This window comes from Falco cherrug (genome assembly GCF_023634085.1).
Source record: "Falco cherrug isolate bFalChe1 chromosome W unlocalized genomic scaffold, bFalChe1.pri SUPER_W_unloc_1, whole genome shotgun sequence".
NCBI lineage: Eukaryota > Metazoa > Chordata > Aves > Falconiformes > Falconidae > Falco > Falco cherrug.
The window spans coordinates 1-16,123 of record NW_026599288.1 but is presented as its reverse complement, the minus strand read 5'-3'; the positions used below and the strand labels follow the sequence as shown (position 1 = coordinate 16,123).

The window sequence follows — 16,123 nt, the reverse complement described above, 5'->3', positions numbered from 1 at the left end:
AGACAAAATTTTAACTAAGAAATTACAGACACCCACCCACCCTTATTTCTTTACGTGCCCCAGGCACTTTGTGCAGTAAAAATCTTGTCTGAAGGACCTGGCTGGGTGAATAAAAAGATGGAGTGAACCAACTGAGATAAAATATAAATAATCAGAACCTTAACCTAATGTTTTTACTGGACTTTCCATCAGTTTCTCTGTGATCTCTGACTTGCCTAGGACCAAAAGTATTATCACATCATGAGAGTCTCACAAAAAACTCTTCCTGGTATTACTCTCCTAGACAGAAGTCAGAGCTTCTGGCAGCATCCTTTCTCCAAATTTTACACTGGCTTCCTATCTCAGCTCAACATTTGATCTTTTGGGTCTTAATACTGTCTCTGTCTGTGCCAGGGGGAACAGATGCCCTTGCCCTCCTGTTTTATTTGCTGCAACAGAGGCCAGTCAAAGCACTTTTGCTACTTGTTCCTGGACCTGACTGCACCTGTGCTAACCACATAGCCGGTGAGGGTGGCTCACCTGCATGTCATGCTTCCCTCTCCACTCTGTAGGATGCATGGCCAATATCATCTTCCCACTCGGCAGCCTTGTGTGGATGAATGGGGATTTTATTAATAGGAAGACACTGGGCAGAGAAGCTCCTTTCTTCAAAGTATCTAAGAAATGTTTTCACTGATTTTCAGACAGTCAGCAGTGTTGGACTCTGCTATAGAAGACATCAGTTAGCCCTTCTGACAGTATGATAAATACATGATAGCCATAAGCTGCCTATTGTCAGGCAAGTTTCCAAAGGTAAGACTTGAGTGAATTGGCATTGTGTATACTTCACATCCTTGCAATTACGTGGAGACAAGGCCAGTTCCTCCCTATATCACTCTAGCCTCTTTGATAAATTAATTTGACAGCTTTGGTCTAGCTTGTGGAGCATCAGCAGTTACAATGCAAAAAAAATCAGTGCTGTAGCTGGCACAAATCTGAAATTGCTGTGTGATATGCTGATCCCACATGTGAAATGTGACCATTCCCCATTGATTTCCTGACCTTTGAGAGAATTAGTATGCTTTTCCATTTTCAGTTTTCTCTACACACAATTACAGCAGGAACAGTGGTGTGTCTACTGCATGATGAAAAAAAAAAAAAATGTCCTGCCCCAGCAAGTAATAAAGAGTTAAACTCAGTGGAAATAATTTCTTTCTGAACTTTAAGAATGGCTAATACTTTCCACTGAAACATTTACCCAGTGAGAATGGGTCACATGGGTATTTTGAATTTTGATGGATAATGCTGATATTTTCTGACTTTCCTTTAGAAGAACTGTTTCAACTGGGTTGAACTAACTGTTCTGCACTGGAGGTCAGGGAAGAGTAGAGAGAAAAAGATGGTACAAGGTTCTTTCTGGATCTCAGTAAGAAAGGCCCATGTATTGGGTTTATGTGGCAAGGTTTTGGTAGCAGGGGGCTCCAGGAGTGATTTCTGTGAAAAGATACCTTAAAGTGCCCCCATGTCAGACAGAGCCAGTTCCAGCCAAGATGGACCTGCCACTGGCCAAAGCTGAGCTAATCAGCAATGGTGGTACGGCTTCTGTGATAACATATTTAAGAAAGGGTAAAAAATGCTGCACAACAGCAGCCAGAAGAGAGGAGCAATAAAAATGTGAGAGAAACAACCATGCAGACACCAATGTCTGCGGCGAATGAAGAGACGGGACGCAGCCTGATGCAAGCAAATGTCCCTTTATTAGTGATTTTCTTACAATTATATACGTTTCTACCTTCTACATATTACACACTGATTGGTTAAATCTTAAGCGTAAAAAACACTGATTGGTTGATATTTAAGGCACACCGTTAGAACAGTAGGAACTTACTAGTTTATCTTGACATAGCAATAATTTCTATTCCAAGGTTAGGGAGTTTCTTTCTACGCGGCTTTCTTGATTACATATCGGTGCCATCCGTTCCCTTATCTGGCTACTTGTTTCTCTGTCCGTCTGGTTGCCTCCTCAACTGTAAAGGCTCAGGGGTCTGCAGTTAGCTTGTTCCTTTGTTCCCAGGGCTTGTGCCCTACAAGTTCTAACAAGTCTCTATTCATCAGGCTATCAGTACTTGGACTCTTGTCCTTGAGGCCTTGTCCTACAAATGTCAGTGAAGAAGGAGGGGAGGAGGTGCTCCAAGCACCAAGAGATTCCCCTGCAGCCTGTGGTGAAGACCATGGTGAAGCAGGTTGTCCCCCTGTAGCCCATGGAAGTTAACAGTGGAGCAGATATCCACCTGCAGCTGGTGGAGGACCCCACACCAGAGTAGGTGAATGTGCTCTGAAGGAAGCTGTAACCCCATGGAAATCCTGCACTGGAGCAGGCTCCTGGCAGGAACTGTGGCCCCATGGAGAGACACCCAGGCAGAAGCAGGTCCTTTGGCTGGACCTATGACCCTGTGGGGGACCCACATTGGAGCAGACTGTTCCTGAAGGACTGTACTTTTCAGAAATTACCCACGCTGGAGCAGTTTGTGAAGAACTGTAGCCTGTAGGAAGGACTCATGTTAGAGGGTTTGTGAAGGACTGTATCCCATGGGTGGGACCCCACATTGGAGCAGGGGAAGAGTGTGAGGAGAAAGGAGTGGCAGAGACAACGCGTAATGAAATGACTGTATCTCCCATTCCCCATCCTTCTGTGCTGCTCATAGAGAGGATGTAGAGAAGTCAGGAGTGAAGTTGAGCCCAGGAAGCATGTGGGGGTAGGAGGAAAGGTGTATTTAGTTTCTTTTTTAGTTTTCACTGTCCTACTCTGTTATTAATTGGCAATAAATTAAATTAACTTCCCCCAAGTCAAGTCTGTTTTACCCATGAGGGCAATTGCTGGGTGACCTCCCTATCCTTATCTCAACTCATGATCTTTTTGTTGCATTTTCTCTCCCTGTCCTGTTGAGGAGGGGGAGTGATAGAGTGGTTTCGTAGGCACCTGGAGGCCAACCAAGGTCAACCCAACACAGCTCAAAAGCAAATGGCTTAATAAAAGAGCTGTTTTAATAAGACAGAATAAGAAGAGGAATATAGACAGCAAGTAAATCTTACATCTGTTCTGGTTTTGGCTGGGATAGAGTTCATTTTCCTCTTAGTAGCTGGTACAATGCTGTGTTTTGGATTTAATGTGAGAATAATGTTGATAACACACTGATGGTTTTGGTTGTTACTGGATAATGTAAAAGAAATGCAAAAGAAATTTAGAGGAGATACAGCTAGGTCAGCTGACCCAAACTAGCCAAAGGGATATTCCATACTATAGAACATCAGGTTGAGTATATAAAGGTGGGGGAAGAAGAAGAAATGGAGTGATGGCGTTTGTCTTGCCGAGTGTCCTGGTTTTGGCTGAGATGGAGTTAACTTTCCTCTTAGTAGCCGGTACAGTGCTGTGTTTTGGCTATGATGTGACAAAAATGTTGATAGGACACTGAGGTTTTTAGTTGTTGCTGGGTGATGTTTATACTAAGTCAAGGATTTTTTTGTTTCTTGGGCCCTGACAGCCAGAGGGATGGAGGGGCACAAGAAATTGGGAGGGGACACAGCCAGGACAGCTGACCCAAGCTACCCAAAGAGGTATTCCATACCATATGACTTCATGCTGAGTATATAAACTGGGGGAAGAAGGAAGGGGGGGACATCTGGCATTATGGCATTTGTCTTCCCAAGTAACCGTTACGCATGATGGAGCCCTGCTTTCCTGGGGATGGCCAAACACCTGCCTGCCCATGGGAAGTAGTGAATGAATTCCTTGTTTTGCTTTGCTTGCATGCACGGCTTTTGCTTTGCCTAATAAATTGTTCTTATCTCAACTCTTGAGTTTTACATTCCTTAAGGATCCTCCTCCCCATCCCTCTGTTTGAGGAGGAGTGAGCGAGCAGCTTCGTGGTGCTTGGTTGCCGTCTGGGGTTAAACCACGACACCAAGTAACCACTATGCATGACGGAGCCCTGCTTTCCTGGAGATGGCTGAAAACCTGCTTGCTGATGGGAAGTAGTGAGCCAAGGCATCCTAGCCTGATAAGCAAGCACATACTTAATCAATACTGCACATATAATGCCTCTAAGTTGCTAAGAGTTATATGTCATGATGAGTTCGCATAAAAGTCACTTGGCGTTACTTAGATATGTTTACTGTTATAGCACGTTTGCTGATTACTTATAATCTATGTTTTGCAGTGGAGGTGTGGCCTGAAGGTTGAATATAATCAATATTATGTGTGGTTTTAGATAATGAATATAATCAGTATTATGTGTGGTTTTGGATAAAGAAATGTAACATGTATAAATAGGTCTGAAAATGTTAAAAAGGCATGCACAATTTTGGTGGGACTACCCCTGTGCCACCCAGCGCTGAATAAACATACCTACTTTACAATCTAATCATTGTGAAGTCTGTTTTCTTCACATCAGTTTTGGCAAGCCAGCCAGGAGGACTCTCTGCTCGACTGCAAAACCGGCTGTGGAACAGACGCTCTTGAGTGCGCCCTGAGCAACTTCCTCGGTGGAGCCTCTGCTGCTGGCCAATTACTGTGGGAACAGACAAAGATCTCCTGAAACTGCGGAATAAAACGGTATGTTTTTAAAATAGAAGCCTATAAGCTGTACGCGTGGCTAGTAGGGGTGGCTGGTAAATCGCACAAAGACTTTTGGCGTGCAGTGCAAAACCCGTGCAAAAGGAGTATTCTGAGAATTTGGTAAAGGATTTGCTGGCTGGTAGAGGGGCTGCTAGCAATGTTGAGGGTAGATCGAGCAAATCCGGGGTTGCCACCGCATCTTATTATTAAGAAACAGGATGGACCTGTCAACGACTGGTATATAAGAGACAGGTGAAGGGTAGGTGGGACCTCCTCGCAATTGAGCTTGGATAATTTCTGTTTGCAGCTGCTGAATAGAGCAACTAGATCAATGCGGAAAATTGGCATAAAAACACATAAGGAAAGGTGGTAAGAAATCTAAAATATATAATTGTATGCATGGAAACCGAGTTATATTTGTTAATAACAATTATTTGCTTATGTATGTTAGTTGTGACTTTTTGGATGATTAAGGAATCGGACCCTAAGTGTTGTCCAATTTGGAAGGAATTGAACTAGTAACTGGATTAATATAATTGTGATATCTAAGGGGTAAGAACTATAAAAAAGTGTAAAAAGTGATTTGCGTGGAAACTTGCAAAAAGAAATAACTGATCTAAACTAATAAGAGATGGGAAATAACCAAGGGGGAGGAATATTGAAAAAGAGCCCCTTGGGTTGTGTACTAGATCATCGGAAAGATATCATTCGATCTGGAGGAACAGAAAGTAAAAAGGTTCTTATCAAATATTGCAATCAATGGTGGCCACTATACAAACTAGAAGGTGATACTAAGTGGCCATTCAATGGGACCATAGATTATAATACTCTGTTACAACTGTTATTTCTAAGGAGAGAAGGAAAATGGGATGAGGTCTCATATGCAGATATGTTTTTCACCCTCTGGAACAATCCAGAGTGGCAAAGGGACTGTGGAATGGTACCCCCACAAGATCCCCTGGTACTCACACTCGAGCAAGAGAATAACAAAGAGTTTAAAGGCAAATTGAAAAGGTGTTCAGCTTGCAGCATTGGTCAAAGGTTTACTAAAATGGCTAAAATTCGCCAGGCATCAGAACAAGATTTAACTGACCTATTTAAGCCTCCCCCTCGACTACAGGGGCAGGATGTGGACTCAGATAGAACTCTCACTCCCCTGGACAGCCCCGTATCTTCCCGCACTAGGAAAAAGATGACCTTGGCTGTGGTCCAAGCACCACTCTGAGAGGCGGTGGGGCCTGATGGTGGGGCAGTGATACTCAAAGTACCTTTCTCCACTACAGACTTGGAGGAGTGGAAAAGAGTAGCAAAAGTTTATAGAAATGATCCAATAAGTGTAACAAAACACTTCCAGTTTATTATAAAACAGCATAATCCTGACTGGAAGGGAGACCATCATAAAATTACGGGGGGAGAGGTTAAGGAATATTTTCCCCTCCAAGATCCAAAATGGGACCCAAACAGATTGGTCCATATGGAGATGTTACAAGTGGATTTTGAAAGGAATGGAAAGAGCTATCCCTAAAACTATAAACTGGTCAGCGTTGTATGCTATTAAACAGGGTCCCTCTGAGTCCCCATCCGAATTTTTAGATCAACTGAGAGATTCAATGCGTCATAGCACACCTCTAGATCCAGGATCAGAGATGGGGATACAACAGTTAGTCTCACTATTCTTGGGTCAGTCTACAGCTGATATTAGAAGAAAACTTCAGAGGTTATGACAGAAAGTAGGGACTTGGAGATATTATTGGATGAGGCCTGGCGAGTTTTCAGCAATTGGGAAGATAATAACAGGCAGGGACAGAGGAGAATAATAGCGGTGGTACAAGGAGAGGAGAAAAAGTGACTGCAACAATCAGCTCGATTAGGAAAAAATCAGTGTGCATTGTGTAAAAGGTTTGGACATTGGAAAAAAGAATGCCTGAGGAACAGGAACCGACAGTCACAGAAAACAATAGCACATATAAAAGAAGATTGATGGGAACCTGGGGAATCTACCCTAGCGGACCCACTGTTTATACTTAAGCTAGGGAAAACACAACAAAAGGTAGAATTTTTAGTAGATACAGGGGCAACATACTCAGTTTTGAATCAAGCTCTAATGCCTCTGGGAAATGATTATGTTATGGTAAAAGGGGCAACTGGCCAAAGTGAAAAGGCATACTTCTGTAAGCCATTAAAATATAAAATGGGCAAGCAATGGGGCATTCATAAATTTTCAAATATGCCTAACTCTCTGAAGGAGCTTTTGGGGAGAGATTTGTTGGAACAATTGGGAGCAAAAATTGAATTTGAAAAAGGAAAAATTACTTTAGAAGTAAAAGATCAACAATATATTCAAATATTAAGCCTAAAATTAACCAGTCGTTTCTTAGAAGGAAAAATTAATGATGAAGTTCTAAATCAAGTGTACCCAGGGGTATGGGCTACCTATACACCTGGAAGAGCAAATAATGCTTTACCTATTGAAGTAAAAATTAAAGAAGGCCGAAAACCAGTAAGAATTAAACAGTATCTCCTAAAAAAAAAAGATAGAGAAGGAATCTGGCCAGTAATAGAGAAATTTTTGCAGTTAGGATTATTAAAAGAATGTGAGTCTGAATTTAATACCCCTATATTACCTGTCCAGAAGCCTGACGGATCATATCGAGTGGTCCAAGACTTACGGGCAGTAAACAAAATAACTGAAGACCTTTACCCAGTTGTGGCAAATTCGTGTACATTCTTAACCACACTAACACCCAAATTGACTTGGTTTACTGTCTTAGACTTGAAAGACGCTTTCTTTTGCCTCCCTCTCCACGAGGCCAGACAAAAATTATTTGTGTTTGAATAGGAAAATCCTAAGAGTGGAATAAAGACACAGCTCACTTGGATGATGTTGCCGCAAGGATTCAAGAACAGTCCCACTATTTTTGGCAATCAACTTGCAAAGGACTTAAAATCCTGGGAAACCCCAACCAAAGAGGGAAAATTGTCGCAGTATGTGGACGATATCCTAATCGCTACCAAGACAGAAGAAGAATGTATGATGTGGACAGTGAATTTACTAAATTTCTTGGGACTCCAGGGGTATCAGGTATCTAAGAAGAAAGCACAGATAATACAGTGCAAAGTAAATTATTTGGGATATGAAATTAGTGCAGGACAACGAACTTTGGGGCAAGCCCGTAAAGAAGCAATTTGCCAGATTCAGAAACCACAGACAGTAAAAGAATTGAGAACCCTTCTGGGAATGATGGGGTGGTGCAGGTTGTGGATCTATAACTATGGATTACTCGTTAAACCACTGTATGCCCTAACTGCCACTGAGCAGAAACATCTTGAATGGAACAAGGAAACTGAACGAGCCTTTGAATCACTGAAAAAGGCATTGATGTCAGCTCCGGCTTTGGGACTCCCAGATGTAAGCTGTTTCTTCTTTTCTCTTATGAGAAGCAGGGCATTCCCCTAGGAATATTAGCACAAAATCTAGGCCCATACCGATGAGCAGTTGCTTATCTTTCTAAACAGTTAGATACAACTGCCAAAGGTTGGCCTGGATGCCTGCAGGCAGTTGCAGCAGCGATATTAAACATCCAGGAAGCCCGAAATTTTACTCTAGGGCAAAAGATTTGGTTTCGCATACAGTATCAGCAGTATTGAAGGCAAAAGGTGGACATTGGCTTTTTCCGCAAAGATTCTTGAGATATCAAGCTACATTAGTAGAACAGGATGATGTGGAAATTGTGGTCACTAATATTGTCAACCCAGACTCTTTTCTCAGCGGAAATATAGGAGAACCGGTACACCACAACTGCCTAGAAACCATTGAAGCAACATATGCAAGCCATCCAGATCTGAAGGACAGCCCTATTGAAAAGGAGGAAAACTGGTTCACAGACAGAAGCAGCTATGTGCTAAACGGTAACCGACACACGGGATACGCTGTCACTACCAGTGAAGAGGTAATAGAATTGTGAGCTTTGCCTACGAACACTTCTGTTGATGCAGAAGGCTTGGACACAACTTATACGACCAATGTGATCAGGTTAGTGCCACTTTATTAATAGACTCACAGCAATTTATACTCTACAGATACTATTAATAGACTCACACCAATTTATACCCCCAGCTAAAAATACACACGTTTACGCACGCTTTGTTATGCAAAAGGTGATAGGTTAAAACTACTTGTTCACACGCTTCCACCTCCCCTATGATTGGTCCCGGTGTGGTACCCACACACTGCTCCCCCTTTATGCAGGCATCCTGCTTTTTCTCATCTTTCTGTCCAACTCTCTTATCCAGGGGTCCTCAAACTTTTTAAACAGGGGGCCAGCGTGCAGATTAAGTGGCAGGAAGTCATCTGCGGCTGCTTGGTTTCCCCCCCCAACCCCCGGTGGAAGGGGGGGGGCGGGGGGGATTGTCTGTAAATACCGGGGGCCGGATTGAGGACCCTGGGGGGCCGTATCCGGCCCGCGGCCCGAGTTTGCTCTTATGTCTCTCTGAATACACAGTTTCTTTGTCTCCCTTGGCCTCTTGGCCTTGCATATGTCCTTCACAACACCTGCAGCTTGTTAGACCTGCAGCCTATTATTACAACCAAGTTATTCAGTCTGGATTGCTCATAATATGCCCGTTTTCTTCCTGCCACTCCACACATTTCTGCACAAAAGGCAGAAATAATTGCCCTAACTCATGCCCTGGAATTGGCCCAAGGTAAAGTTGTGAACATTTATACTGACTCAAAATATGCTTTTGGAGTAGTACATGCACATGGAGCAATTTGGAAGGAGAGAGGACTGTTAAATTCTCTAGGGAAAAACATTAAACATTCAGAAGAGATCCTGAAGTTATTAGAAGCTATCCAACTCCCTAAGAAAATAGCAATCATGCATATAAAGGCACACCAGAAAGTGAGCTTGGATTTGGAAAAAGGGAATGAGTTGGCCGACAGAGAGGCAAAACAAGTGGCCAAAATAAAGGTAAAGATAGAGGGGGCTTTAATCCCTGACAGACAAATTTCCCTAAAAAGCAAACTTTTAACCAGATCACATCGCGGTCACCAATTTGCGGCGAATGAAGAGACGGGACGTAGCTTGATGCAAGCAAGATGTCAATTTATTAGTGATTCTTTTACATTAATATATGTTTCTACCTTCTACATGTTAGACACTGATTGATTAAATCTTAAGCATGAACTACACAGATCGGTTATCTTCTAAGACACATCATTTAAACAATAGGTACTGATTAGTCTATCTTATCTTAGCAACAATCTTTATTCTAAGATTAGGAGTTTTTTTCCTATTTGACTTTCATGAATAACAAAGTTCCTTATCAGCACTATCCCTTCCCTTATCTTGCTGTATGTCCCTCTTTTGTCCATCGGGTTGGCATCTCAACCACTATGGCTCAAGAGTCTGCTGTTAACTTGTTCCTTTGTTCCCAGGGCTTATGCCCATCAAACTAACAGTGCTCAGACTCTCCTCCTTGAGGCCTTGCCCTACACTGTAAGGCTGTTGAATGTCTCAGGAGCCACTCATAATCATCACCACGACTGGAATACTGATATCTGCTGGTTCAGTCCCATCAATTTCAATAATCCTGTCTCTTCCTTTTCTCACCAAGGCCGCTAATGCTTCAGGACGACTTAAAATACGATGTCTGGGTTGCAATGGCAAAAACAACCACTCTAAAACGATTGCCGTATTTTCCCCTTTTTTCTTTTGCCACTGTAAAATAAGGGCAAAAGGTGAAGTGGCAACATTACAAACCAAACAAGATAACGGATGATTCACCAATCGGCGACCACACCAGCCAGTCTGAATCTTGCAGGACATAACTTCTAGGGCAGACCGCTGTTCTGGTGAACAAGTTCGGGGACTGTTGGCTTTGGTGCCATGCAACCAGGATCGGAACGGTTGCAAATCATCGTTAGTGAGGCTCTTTGCGTGTCATCAGGGTGTAAGGGAATCGTAAAGAAAGAGTCTTTCAAGTCTATCACAACAATTTTGCCAGTTCTGAGGGATCATCATAAAAGGTGGAAGACCAGGTTGCAACACTCCCATCGCTAAAATTTGATCATTAACCTTCCATAAATCATGTCCCAATTATGTGCACCAAGATTATTAACCACTACAGGACAAGCTAACCAGCTAGTCACCTCCCAGTCACCCTCCAAAATAGCATCACAAACACCACCGGACCAACGCTGTAGAATTGGATCTTTTCTCGAGTTCAGCATCGGAGGGGTAGTTTGGTTAACTGGAGGAACTACAGGGATTGAAGTAGTAGGCAGGTTCATTTCAACTTGCTTTTTCAGGTTTCTTAATTTATCTATTACTTCCTGTAAGGATTTCTCTGTATTGTTATCACAAAGCTTCTCCCCGCCTTCCTCCTCAAATTCGTCTGATGATGTTTCAGGAAGAGGAGGATACGACATTGCACAGCATTTTTGACCCCCCTGATTTAACCTACGAGCTGTAGCCACCCTCCATTTTGGTCTTGCTCCACCCACAGCTCCAATTGGTGCAGCAGGACTCGCTGCTCCTCCTTCCTGGGGAGGCTCAACAGGCTCTTCCGGTTTCTGCTCAGTTACAACAGACCCCTGAGGAGTAACTTCCGGTCTGTCCGCTGTCTTATCTAAAAACTCCTACACTGTTGAACACACAGAGGCTGACATACCCTTCATAGGACGAGTATGCCCAACTCCGAAAAATGTAGCCAAGAGAGAAGGCTTAGGTGAATCACCCTTCTGCTCTGTTGGCTTTTCTACCACATCTCCCCCCAACGCTTCTATAGCTGCTGCCACCACTTTTTTTTTCCACCTTCATAGTTTCCAGAGTGTTAATTATAGACCGCCACGTAGCTCCTAACGTTTTAGCTTCTTTTCCTCCTTTACCTCCCTCGATCATAGTATCCCAGAGACAATTTCCCACTTCTCTCCGTTCCATAATACTAAACAATAATGTGGGCTCAGGAATCTTATCCTTTTTTCATGCCCAGCGAACTAAAGCCTCCATTTCTGTTTCTCTAGTGCTCTCACCTCTCTTAAAGAGTATACTAGTTAAAAGCTTAATTGCCGCATCTAATTCCATCGCGGTCTTCCTGAGTGCCCTCCCCTCTTTCAGAGAGGGTATCAGCGGAGAGCCCTGCCACGTGTTTTTTTTTGTCGAGGTCTTTGTTAGGTCTCCCCCCTCTCTCAGAGAGGGTATAAGCGGAGAGCCCTGCCGCTTTTTATTCGTCGCAGTCTTACCTCGGCAGGGGTACGATCTGCAGGTCTACACCGAACTCTGGACTCCGCTTTTCACCTTCCAGGTTCCGCCTGCCTCTGACCTCCAGCTCCCTAATCAGACAACTTCCCTTCAGGTCCGATGCACAGAGACTTCTGCATTTAAGTGAACCGCATTTAAGCAACTTAATGGGTCCCTGTTTGGACGCCAGTTGGATTTGGAAAAAGGGAATGAGTTGGCCGACAGAGAGGCAAAACAAGTGGCCAAAATAAAGGTAAAGATAGAGGGGGCTTTAATCCCTGACAGACAAATTTCCCTAAAAAGAAAACCAGGATATACTAAGGAAGATCAAAAACTTATTACGGATTTAGAGGGCTCATATAACAAAGAATGGTGGGCCTATACCCCACAGGGAAAATTAATTATTCCCTCTTACTTACTGTGGCCTTTAATATGGGAAGAGCATAGGAAAAGACATTGGGGAGCCGAGGCTTTATATAAACACCTAATCAGTGAAATTGTGGCCAGGAATTTATATACTACAATAAGGCAGGTAACTCAACAATGTGAAATATGCCTCCAGACCAATCCTAAAAGCATTCCCAAATTAGAGATGAGGCAAATTGGGAAAGGTAATGGACCTGGACAACAATGGCAAATTGACTTTACTGGACTCCCAAGAAAGGGGGGGTATCATTATTTATTGGTGTTAACAGACACCTTTTCAGGTTGGACAGAAGCATTTCCAACTAGAATAGCAAAGGCAAGGGAAGTAGCTAAAATAATTGTACAGGAAATTATACCACGATTCGGGGTCCCAGCAGTTATTCCATCAGATAGGAGACCACATTTTATTTACAAAATAGTACAAGTTAGCCATTATTTGGGTATAGACTGGCAACTACACACTCCATATCACCCACAGTCAAGTGGGCAAGTGGAAAAGATGAATCATTTGATTAAACAACAGATTGTTTAATTAGGGCAAGAGGCAAACTTAGCCTGGCCCCAGTCTCTACCTTTAGCATTTTTACGAATACAGACAAAACCTAGAACTAAGGAGGGAATGAGTCCATTTGAAGTTTTATATGGACAACCATATGCGATACAGAGAGGAATATCTATCCAATCAGGAGACAAGGTTATAACCTCTTATATTGATATGGAGAAATAGTGTGAAATGGGGACAATGGACATCGTTTGTGATTGTATATGTCTGCTCAAGGAATGTGGGTATGGTGACTGGTCATGGGTGTGGTGTCTGGTCACATAGGCACACAGCTTTGAGGAGACGCCTACATTTTTGAGGAGACGCCTGCCCTTCTTCCTCTAACAAAGGGGAGATGCCTGCCCTTCCTCCTCTAACAAAGGGGCTATTTAAAAAAGAATGAGAAAAGGATGAGAGATATTCCAATGCTATCTAGAGGGAGGGAGTGCTAAGTCTCCTTGCTGGAGAAGACCGCTCCTTGCTGGAGACGCAAGGAGACGATCAGATGGTCACAAGGACATGAATCACCTACAAACCTGCAAGACCACCACATTCCAGGCAAAGGACTGATAAGCTAATTAACGTACGAAGCGGGTTTAGGTAACGAATATGTATAGGCTTTATCTGAATATTCATTTGTTTTATTGTATAAATGTGAGATGGTTCCTCACTTCAGGCATGCACGCTTGTGGAGGAGCGATCCCCCGTGCATCTGCGCGCAATAAACATACCTACTTTATAACTTTCGAGTTATAGAGTCTAATTCCGCACGTCAATATGATAGCACTAGGGAAACAATTAAATAAAATCTGAAAACATGTGATTGGGGCCTGGGGAAGTGGCCTTGATGAACCAGTGCATAATATGAAGCCAGGAGACTATGTATATATAAAGTCTCTTACAGAAAAGACTTTGTAACCACAGTGGGAAGGACCGTTTCAAGTACTTCTGAGCACCTTTACTGCCATCAAGATCAAGGAACAACACTCTTGGATCCACCACACGGGTGAAGAAAGCACCAAGTAAACGGACAAGTGAATCAGATGGAAAATTGAAGATACGAATAAGAGGACAACAATTATGAAAAATATTGGAATAATTGTAGAAAGTATGTGCTTGGTATTGGTGGATGCATGGCTTGAGGTCTGGACCCCTCATATAAAATACAAGGTTGAGGAAGGGCAAACAGTTGCACTAATGAAATGTTCTCAACTATGCTTAAAGAGAAGAAAAGCCCTTAGAAAAGGGCATGAGAAAAAGAAAAGGGGGGAGTTGAGCCAAGGCATCCTAGCCTGATAAGCAAGCACATACTTAATCAATACTGCACATATAATGCCTCTAAGTTGCTAAGAGTTATATGTCATGATGAGTTCGCATAAAAGTCACTTGGCGTTACTTAGATATGTTTACTGTTATAGCATGTTTGCTGATTATAATCTATGTTTTGCAGTGGAGGTGTGGCCTGAAGGTTGAATATAATCAATATTATGTGTGGTTTTAGATAAAGAATATAATCAGTATTATGTGTGGTTTTGGATAAAGAAATGTAACATGTATAAATAGGTCTGAAAATGTTAAAAAGGCATGCACAATTTTGGTGGGACTACCCCTGTGCCACCCAGCGCTGAATAAACATACCTACTTTACAATCTAATCATTGTGAAGTCTGTTTTCCGCACGTCAGTAGTGAATGAATTGCTTGTTTTGATTTGCTTGCATGTGCGGCTTTTGCTTTACCTATTGAACTGTCTTTATATCAGCTCATGAATTTTCTCACTTTTCTGATTCTCTCCCCCATCCCACTGTGTGTGTGGGGTGTGAGCAAGCAGCTGTGTGGTGCTTAGTCACTGGCTAGGGTTAAACCACGATACATCTCTTCAGATGGTGGGAACCTCATGTTTGTGCAGCATCTGATGGACCCTGGTTGGATTTTCCTACCGCACATCCCATCCATGGAAAGGAGCTCCTCCTTTTTTTTTATTTGAGCTATTATTTAATTTTCTTATAAGAAAACAACTCTATTCATAAAGAATGTTCACATGAGAATGTTTTTTCTGTACTTTTAAATAAAAACTATGCCACACAGGTGATGTAATTGCCAGAACCGAGTGGATGCCGCCTCCAGGCTCCTCTGTTAAAATGAACAGGCTAAGTTTATCCTGCAGCCAAGGAATTTGTGCAGTACAACACAGTCCTGAAGGATAAGCTGTATGTGCAGCACATCACAAACATGGGCCTACTAAGGTTAACTGTTATGTGAATCACTAACTTATTAATGTACAGCTACCTATCAGGATTACTGCATTCTACCCCTCGATCCACATAGTTTACCATTCTCAAAGATATTATAAATTACAGATTATATTAATAAACTGTTCAGCTAATGGGAGGTTTCTTGACAGGTTGGAATGTAATCTCGGTCATTACATCCACCAACGTGCAGCAACAGGCCAGCATTCCAGCATGTTCCCATACAGCAGCTACTCATGCTAACATACAGGCTTCTTAAGGCCTAAGAACAAGGCCCAACAGAACAGACATAGCCTGTTCAAGATCACTAACTACTCAAAGACAATGTCTTATGCAAGGCTCCTAATAAACTAACACATGAAAGAGAAGCCTTGTGTTTCAAATTGGTACTTCATCATTTCAGTAGGATAAAATATTAGAAGGACAATACTTCAAAGCAAGTCCTTTCTTTGCAATTTCCACAGAAGTATTTGTAGCCATATAATTATATATATTTAACTGCCATCTGGCCACTGTTGGAGCTGGTTTATAACAATCATGTTGATAAATTCAAGAAGTATGATTTTATTTATCAAAAAAAAAAAGAAGAATCTGTCTTAAAAAGGCAAGCTTTTCTCATGGGATCTTGAAGAGGGTTCTCCCATGGAGAGTCGGCCAAGTCACAACAACCACACCAATAAGGCTACATGCCGTGCACCTTTATTAAACAAACAGGTCATATTTATAACTTAAACCAAGAGCTCACACGACTCTACGCACAGGTGATTGGATAAAAGTCTCTGGCCAAGTGGGCGTCCGTGTGGCTGATCGGTGAGCATGCTGCAGGCGCCTGATCAGAGTGTGCCGATGAGAGTGTGTGGATTTCGCAGTTCCCAGGACTTGCTCTGCACCTGGCTTCTTGTTTGTGCATAGCTTGTTTTCTTTCTCACACTGCTTGTTCCAAGGACAATTTAAAGTTGCTCTGCAGCTTCAACTAACAGGTCTGGGTTGTCCAACCCAGACAATGGTAACATATGTTCTCGGTCCTTTAAAAATCCCTCTACAGGATCTTAATTCTGTTGGCTCTTGGGT

General features: G+C 42.6%; 1 long non-coding RNA gene across 1 annotated transcript; it reads left to right on the top strand.

Moving 5' to 3' along the window:
• Positions 1 to 4,024: 4,024 nt before the first annotated feature.
• LOC129734857 (uncharacterized) lies at positions 4,025 to 14,456 on the top strand. The gene is made up of 4 exons (XR_008730418.1): positions 4,025 to 4,591; positions 7,434 to 8,627; positions 11,900 to 12,088; positions 13,088 to 14,456. It is a non-coding gene; the product is annotated as an uncharacterized LOC129734857 (long non-coding RNA).
• Positions 14,457 to 16,123: the final 1,667 nt, after the last annotated feature.